Genomic DNA, 9770 nt, shown 5'->3' on the forward strand with positions numbered 1-9770 from the left:
AACACACTCAAACCCCCTCAGCACGTTAAGGTGTGCATCCGAAGAGGAGGTGACAAACTACGCCCAGGTATTTAAAAACTAACTTGTTCAATTGGCTGCTTGTCCAGAAACCATCTATGGGGCCTATGACATTTAGAGAATACCAAAACCTTAGTTTTGTTATAATTAACCACTAAGTATTCTTTTTTGGCAATAATGAGAAAATGCCCCCATCAGTCTTTTTAAGCCTACTCTTGTTTGAGAGAGAAGCACAGCATTGTCTGCATACAATAAGACAGAGATAGCTTTTGTAGCCAGTTTGGGGGCATGAAAGGCTGGCGATGTTAGATGTTCAACTATGTCATTAATATACAAATTGAACAATACAGGGTCCAAAACCCCTTTTGTCACCGAGACAGAATCTGTAAGATTTCCATCTATAGTACATCGCACATTCAGCCAAGAATTATTATATAAATACTTGATCAAAAACATGAGTCTTTTATCTATAGATGAGAGGGCTAATTTTTCCCAGAGTCTTGTATGAGAGATTGAATTGAATGCTGCCTTCAAGTCAATAAATGCTGCATATAATATGCCACCTGGTTTCCTTTTTGCATATTTATCAATTAAATGGTTAAGAACAAAGCAATGTTCTATAGTAGATCTGCCCTGCCTGAATCCCGCTTGTTCATCAGCCAAAATAGCTTCCTCAGTTATCCAATCAGTTAATTTCTTATGAAGATGTTTTGCACAGAGTTTACTAATTACACATAACAAACTGATTGGGCAATAATTGGCTGGGTCAGATTTGGATCCTTTTTTAAATATAGGAACAATTATGGCAGTACCCCAATCCTCGGGCATTAGCCCTGTTGAGTTAATAAATGAAAATATAACTGCCAGCCAGAGCTTGGAAAAGTTACTTTTTTGAACTACAACTCCCATCAGCCCAATACAGTGGTCATGCTGGCTGGGGCTGATGGGAGTTGTAGTTTAAAAAAGCAACTTTTCCAAGCTCTGCTGCCAGCAGAGGAGCCCACCAGTCATTGTTAGATTTTAAAAGTTCTGGTGGTAAAAAGACAGTGCCTGGTGCTTTATTGTTCTTTAGCTGTGAGATAAGGTTCTTGACTTCAGTTACAGAAACTAGTGGCCAATCCAGTACATTTTCTAGGACATCCAGTGTTTGGTTCTCCTTAATTACATGGTCAAGGAATAGTGATTGATAGTACTGCTTCCATTCATTGGGACCAATAACACACAATGGAGCTGTACAACTGTTCTTTAAAAAAAACCCGATATTGTAGGCCAAAAAAGGCAAGTATCCCTATCATTAGAAGCCTTTATTAGGGTTTGCCAGGCAAGTTTTTCAGATTGCTGCTTTTCCCCCTTTATCAATAGTTTATACTTTTGCCTATGTGAAACATACACAGTAAGCAAGGAGCCAGAATTAGTGTTCCTATATTTATGATAGCTCCTCCTCAGCTGGCTTTTAGCCTGTTTGCATTCTCCATCAAACCAGCTAGATGTTACTAAAGTCTTCCTTAGTAAAAAGATTCCACTGCAAAATCGTTTATGCCCATGCAGAGATGGTAGTGTTGAAACAGTAGCCCATGTTATGCTATTCTGCTCTTTCTATAGAGATTTGAGCTGATTAGCCCACTGCTGCCATTTTTCCCAGGGCGTTCAACAAACTTCTACATGGTTTTTATTCTTGCAGACCAAGAGCAGAGGGTGACAGAAATGTCTGCAAAATTTTTAGCATGTGCCATTAGAACAAGATCTACTATGGTACCTTGAGTTTTAATCTGACACAACTCCTATTTTAGTTGAAAGTTTTACTGGTTCATTTCTCTTACACTGATGGATTTTGGATATATAAATTTTATTGATCGGTATCCTACATAAATGCTAGAATTTTAGCAGGAAAATTTGATGAAGCTGTATATCTGCTTTTCATTGTTTTTACTGTATATATTTCAATTGCAATGGCTTGTGGTAAATGCAAATAAAGGATTTGAATTTGAAGTACAGGTAGTTTTGCACATATTTTGGGGGGTGGGAAATTGCATTGCAAAACTGGGGGAAGTGTGCATTCTGAAGGACAGCTGTGTTTTGGTTCATGTATTATTGTGGAAAGTGCAAATTGTGTAGGTTTGCATTAAAATATGAACCAACTTGAATTTCTCCCCTATTCCTACCCCAGGTAGGCCAGGACTGGGGAGGAGGGAATCAAGAGGAAGCGATACCAGGAAAGGGGCAACATGACCATGAAGCCCAGGCCAGCCAAGGGGGCTCTTTAGTAATGGGCCCCAATGAGAATCTGCAATTTACAGAGTCTAGACAGAATCAACATACCTTCTGCCAATAAAAAGACTGAATAGTCTGCAAACAAATGGGATGGTATGAATTTGTGCTGGAAAGATGAAGGAAGCAGGTTTTGAAGTACCACATCCACCTGGAGCCCATGTCAGTGTTACATAAAATTCAGCATGTTTCCAAATTTCAGTTCATCATTTCCATGGTGGAACAAGTTTCACAGAATATGTTCTCTCTCTCTCTCTCTCTCTCTCTCTCTCTCTCTCTCTCACACACACACACACACACACACACACACACACACAAGGCAAATGAATTTGTAGTCTGAACATATTTTAAACCTTTTGTAGGACCATTTTTACCTGTCTACATCTACTTTAAAAATCAACATGGGTTAAACATCCACATGTGAATAATGATTGCCTTCTAACTTAGGGAGGGAAATTGTCCATATTGCAAATCACAGCAGAATGATTCAATCCACTTTCCCAAATTTTTTTTATTTTACCCTCCCCAAGGCCTAGTGAATCACAATCTCCTCATGAGTTGAGCTATGCAGAGAACAGTTCCCTCAGTGCAAATCTACTAAATTGGCTCCCTCTGGGAGGAAGGGCTGGGTCTACATCCGAAGAATAAATTAATCACATTATAATAGCTTCGTCAACATGTGAAAAGGGTCGTGAGGTTCTGCCCATTGTTTAAGGGATTAATGAAAAAAAAATGCAAAGTCTGAACATGACTAAACAGTAGCCTGGATAAAATCATGAAAGCAGGCACAGTTTTCACTGTGGAATTCCACACAGGAGGTGGTGTCTCAACTGGGGATTGCAACTTAAGTCTGGTAGGATGTTTGAATCAGTTGCCCAGACATGGCAGAGGAGTGCCCAGGATCAGGGAGGATGGGAGTGTAGCAAACAAAGAATGCAGAGACAGAGAGCAACCTTTCTGTTAATACAATACACCTTTATTTTTGGTTGGCAGGGTTGCTGGGGACACATATACAGTACACAGAAGAGTATCAAGCTCAACAAGGTTTTTTATATCACTATTAAAAACTTTTGATCTGCTTTCCAACAAACAGTTATCAACGTGCACCACACCCTCGTTAACCCAAGTGCTTAGCTGAACATTCCTATCAGGTAGATTAAAATAAACAGAAGCAACAAGCCTACAAACATCTCTCCAAGGGAATCTGTCCCAGGTGCATAATTCTGAAATGTTTTCCTGTTGCACTCCAGACAACTGAATTCAGGAGATCTCTCACAACTCTTGTGGATGGCATGGAAGTGGTGGTGGGAGAGATAAAATAAGTACAAGGCCTGAAGTTCTGCACTTTAATTTTTTTTACAAAAGCAGCACACCCACATTGGGCAACTTTGCAATGGGTATCGGAATGGGTGCTTCCAGGGTAGGAAGACTGAGACTTGTGACAAAACAGAGAGGAAGGAACAGCTTTCCTTGAGGGCATGAAGGAAGCTTTGGTGAGTGATCCATGTCTCCATTAGTACTGAAAAAGTCCCACAGAGAAACTCTCCTGGAAAACATTCAAATTGGGATAGCATCCACACACCCTAAATGAAAAGGCAAGACTCAGGAATTTGGGGGGGTGGTTTTAAAATGAGCAACAAATTCTACTGAACCTTTCTGGGGTTCTGCAATGGATTATCTTTGATTTTAATATGAAAAACTACCCTCAATCTAGCAGGGCGGGTGCCAGTAGGGCAGAAGTAGGGGGCTATGTCCTTCATCTTCAGCCATTTCTGGGTGAGCTCCCTTGGCTCAGAGCCTATGGCTTGTACTCCTCATATCTGTGGCTCCTCACAGCCTTCACATTTATGTGTCGAGGAAGGTCTACCTACATCACCAGCCCCTGGGCCTCAAGGAATGTTCAATGACTATTGTGGGGAGATGGAAAATCTGGAAGGTGGAAGACCAAAATGGAGTGACTGGAATCCTGAACAGGGAGCACTCCACTCTGCAACATTTTGTTGCAATTAGTTTGTTTGTACTACGAATTAGGCCAGCTTGTAATACTCACTATGCCGACTGAATGTCATTTCCCCCCGGATTTCTTCTCTGGCTTAGATCCTGGACTTGAATGTTATGGGACAGAGTCCTGCCGACGCAAGTGTCACTGCAGTTTACCCGGGCAGGGCAGGCCCAAGGCAGGAGCTACAACAACATGAAGTGGCAGCAAGGCTTTTTTTTCTTCAGTAAAAACAGAGAGCAGGGGAGCTGTGAAAAGGCAGGGCTCTGGGGAAGGGCGAAAGGCAAGCATGCATTCTTATTAGAAGGTAAGCCCCCTTTTACTCACTGGGACTTCCTTTCGAGTGAGCCTGCATAGGATTGGGCTGAACAGCAGCAGACCTTCCCACACGTGCAAACAAAAGACCTTCCCCAGAAGCAAGTCCCATTGAGTCCGGTGGTGCTCACTCTCCAGTACAGCACTTCTCAGGCTGTAAGGGCAGACAAACACGCACAATGTGCGCTCCAGCCATGGGGATTAAATGCTCCAAAACAATTGTCTGGGGAAATCCTTCTCCTTCTCGTTCGTTTCCTTGCTGAGCTTCCCAGCATCATAGGCAAGGCACATTGCTTACCTGGCTTTCCATCGCCGTGCATCGTCGCCAGTTACCAAGAGGGAGAGGGATGAGGCAGTGGGGAGCTTGGCACAATGTGGGCACATGGCTTGACCTCTTCGGGAGTGCTGTGCCCCGGTAGCCCTACTGCGAGAGGCTCCGCTGCTTGAACGCTAATAATCCTGCTTCTCGTGTGCCTGGACAGAGGACAGAGAGGGGCGTTTGAGTGTGTGTAGGAACTACCCTAGTGCACAAAGGTAAACTTGACATGTGTCGCTCTGGCCTCTAGCCTCACCCACCACTGGCATGCGGCCCTCAGAAGATTGCCCAGAAGAGAATGTGGCCCTCGGGCTGAAAAATATCCCTCACCCCTGATATAGGACTAAGAGAAGAACCAAAGAAGTCAAAAAGAACATTAAGAAAGTATGCACAGACTCACTCTTTGCCAGTAGATAGTTGATTATTACTTGGCCAAATGAATATTTTTGGTGAACATCTTTAGGTTGCTTCTCATTGCAACCATGTAACTCTTCTGCCCAGGGGAAGGGGACTCTCTCAAGCAGCTCTAGGCTGTGAGGTTTCTTCTTCAGTGGGCTCACTGGAAAAAGGGCACATAGGGAGCTGCCTTATATACCAGGTTAGACTACTTGGCCTCACGCTGGCAGTGCCTTTCCAAGGTCTCATCATATGCCACCTGATCGCTTTGTCACTCACCTGTGGCTTCCACATCTCTGTCCTTGTGCTATAGCAACCATCATTTACAAGATGGCAGGATCCATCTTGTGCACCCTACAGCAACCAGACTGCAGATCCCAGAGGGCAATTTGGTCAAGGCCCATGCATGAAGGATCAGCAGCAGGGTGCACATGCCAATGTAACAAATCAGTGCAAGAACCAGTGCACTGTATTGGTTAGAGTGTTGAGCTTGGGCTCAGGAGACCTGGGTTTGAATCCCCACTCAGCTATGAAGCTGACTAGGTGACCTTGGGCCAATCAACTTCTGTCAGCTTAACCTACCTCACAGTGTTGTGATGATGCAGAGGGGGAAGAGGAGAACCATGTACACCACCTTGAGCTCCTTGCAAGAAAGGCATGATAGAAATGTATAAATGAATAAAGTAAACCAGGAGAGAAATTTTTGAGGGTGGGAAGGAAAAGAGCTTTCTCTGAAAGTACTCTGAGAAAGATCAAAAAGTCCAAATCCATAATGAAGTGAGCTGGGTGAGTGGGTGGAAGCTTACCGTTCATTAATCATTTGACATTTTCCAGGGCTGAACGCTGGCAGTGAGAAAAGATCCCAGGAAGGATTACTCTGGTAATTTTAGACTTAATAGTCTTATTGAGGGGGGTGGGAGCTCTTTAGATGGCAATATGGATTTCTTCACTTTCATCAAAATGTTATAAGCCTAACCACATTCACACCATACATTTGTTCCACTATTATTCCACTTTAAACAGTCATGGCTTCCCCCCAAAAATGTCTGGGAAGTGTAGTTTGTGAAGGGTGCCGAGAGTTGTTGGGAGATTCCTCTTCTCCTCACAGAGCTACAGAGTGGTTTAAACAGTCAGCCCCTCTTCCCTGAGAACTCTGCAAATTGTAGCTCTGTGATGGAAATAGGGGTTTCCTAACAGTTCTCAGCACCCCTCACAAACTACACTTCCCAAGGTTCTTCAGGGGAAGCCATGATTGTTTAAAGTGGATTAATAGTGAAATAAATGTATAGTGTGACTGTGGTCACAGTCATGGCTTCCCCAAGGAATCCTGGGAAGTGTCGTTTCTGAAGAGTGCTGAGAGTTGTTAGGAGACTCCTATTCCCTGCATAGAGCTACAATTCTTGGAGTTCTCTGGGAAGAGGGACTGACTGTCAACTCATTCTGTGAATTGTAGCTCTGTGATGGGAATAGGGGTCTCCAAACAACTCTCAGCACCTTTATAAACTATGCTTCCCAGGATTCTTTGGAGGAAACCATGCCTATTTAAACTGGAATAGTGGGATAAACGTATGGTGTGAATGTAGCCAGTCTTGCTGTATTTTGGGGGCCCTCCTGCTTATTGCCCTGTACATCTGCCTTAAAGTCCTTCCCTGATGGCACCACAACTAAAATGAGATGCCGGCTCCAAAATCCATCCCCAAGTGTACCATTGATTCCAGTTCTGAACCCTGGTTCAAATCAAGTCCTGCTGGAACTCTCCTTTCTGACCTTTGTGAAATTCTGCCTACGAAAGCAATAGTTTAGATAGAATTTAGCTATACAAAAGGTTGCATGGGCAGCTCAAAGTGCCCTGAATCAATCATGAATAATGCTTTATGGCTGTATGAGAGAAAAGACTAGCTAAGGAGGTGCTATTCTTTTGAGACCCATTAATAAAAAGCAGGACACTTGCAGAGTTTTCAAAGTATATGTGTGGGAACATGTCATGACACATCCGTCTGTCAAAGGAATGACAAGTCGGAAAGTATCGGCATAAGACACATCCCAGTCTTCTTCTATTTAAACAAAGATGCAGTTGTACAGGGCACAAGACTAAATGGAGCATAACCAGGAAGATACTCAGAAGAGCATCACCCAAGAGTAAGAGTTAAACTGCTTAAGAGATCAAGAAGGTTCCCAACTTTGTTACTGATGCTTTCTGGAAATACCTTTCGAATGTTCAAGAGGAGCAAGAAACACCTCTGGGATGTGCCCACAAGGCAGCATTGGCTCTTGGTTTTCTAGACTGTTTGTTTGTGTGTATACTGCTACATGTCATTCTGCAATAATAGCGCGTTAGTGTTGGATTTATACTGGACTGTCCACACATCATTCTGCTGTATTAGTTGTTGTGTGATGCTGTCCCAATGTTACTGCATTATTGCCTTGTGAAGGGGCAACTCTTGCACAATAGCGCAACAGAAGCAGGATAAAACCCCTCAAACTTTGGTTTGAAAAGTTACAGGATTTCAGCAGGAAGTTATGGGCATTGCACTGATTAGAAATGAAGCAACATGTCCACCCTGAAACTTTGGGCAGGTGCAAACAGTACTGAATGCGGGAAAATGTATAATTGCCCTCATGAGCAGAAATGATCATAAATGCAGAATAAAAAGGATGCCTGCAGGCCCCCATTACTTCTGCTCTGCTATCTCTCCTACCAGCAACTGCCTTTCAGATTGTGTCTCTCACCAGTGAGGCACAGGCAAGGGAACAAAAGTGGGAAGGGTGCTTAACCCTTCATTCCATATGAGTCCCATTTCCCCCCAATGGGCCAAGGCCTGAGTGGCCCAGCCCTTGGTACCAGCCATACAGCATCCCAGAAGCATAGTCATTGCCTAGAAAGTCCAGTCCCATCCCTAAGCTCTGGTTGATTGGACAAGAGAGTGCTTGGAACCAATATTGATTGGACTCATCCACAGTTGCAAGAAGGAAATTGCTCAGTGTTCTAGAGGCTGATTGAGACAATATCTCTTCACAGTGTAAGAGTGAGGCGTGCTTCCAATTTTAATCCAGGAAAATAACCCAACCCTGAGGTACTAAAAAAAAAAAAAAGTGGAAACACTGCCCTAGTTCCAACATACATTTATAATATTTAAAATTATTGACAAGCATTCAAATGGAGGGGGTGATGGTCTTATAGTGACTAGATTTCCTGCTACAAACTAACTGGATGTTTCAGAGGGAGATGGTAAACCCAGCTAATAGCCTGTTACAGGTCTATGATTAATGTTGCATTCCTGACTATGCATTTTCTGTTGTGCTTTCCCCAGGGATGGCAATTATTCTTAGAGGAAGCATTTGTTGCATCGCTTAATTAACTGGAGCTTTATCAAACTCATTTTCAAATTCAAGACATTTGAGGCAGCTCACATAATCACAAAGACCTTGAAATAATATCAATAAAGCAACACAAAAGTATCACATAAAGTGCCACTGACAAAGAAGAAACCCACCAATGAGAGCAACAACTATCTTCAACTTTCATATGCCAGTTCATATACAAAATATTTTCAACTGTCATCTAAAACTAGGAAAAAGTTGGGCATAGGCAGGGCACCTTATTAAGAGTACTCCTAAGATATTTATAAGGGATTTTGGATATGTTTACAAATGGCAGGCAACAAGATGAACTTGCAAGCATTGGCCCTTGCCTTAGGTGCCATCGTGAGGGTCAGAGTAAATGAGATGTCAAGTGCATCTCTGAATTTAAACTACAGGCTTTTTAAAAATTCAGATTGCATCAGCTAGGGAGGGGGAGTGATCCTTAATGTGACAAGAGCAGGCAGAGATGGGGAATTTCACCCTTTCTTCTTGAGCTGCTGTCCTGAGGAAATGCCCTTCTCTGAAGCTAGTATTTGTGTTGGGAGGAAATCCCCCACTGACATCAATGGGGGATTTCCCCCAAACCAAACAGCCCCTGCAGAGGAAGAATATTCCTCAGGATCACAGCAGGGGAGGAAAGGCTTAAATTTTCCCCACCTTACACAATCCCAATCATGATCACACACACACAAACACAAACCAGCCATGCTATTTGCATTTTTTTTAAAAAAAATACCCCTGCATATTATATACACAAAATACATTTAGCTTTACATTTTGTTTGGCCCCGAGTAACTATGCTGATGAAGCCTTCACTATGCCTCATCACAGCCATCCCTATCTATAGGAACATAGGAAGTGGCCATATACTAAGTTGGACAACTGGTTCATCTAGCTCAGTATTGTCATCCCCGACTAGCGGCAGCTTTCCAGGGTTCCAGACTGGAGTCCCTCCCACCCCTATCTGGAGACACCCAGGATTGAACTTGGGATCTTTTGCAAATCAGGCAATCTACCACTGAGTGGTGACCCTTTCCCAAATCAGAGCCTAGAAAATCAGAATTTTTTTAGCCATTTGCTGGCCACCACCCAGTC

The sequence above is a fragment of the Rhineura floridana genome, chromosome 11, assembly GCF_030035675.1.
Source record: "Rhineura floridana isolate rRhiFlo1 chromosome 11, rRhiFlo1.hap2, whole genome shotgun sequence".
NCBI lineage: Eukaryota > Metazoa > Chordata > Lepidosauria > Squamata > Rhineuridae > Rhineura > Rhineura floridana.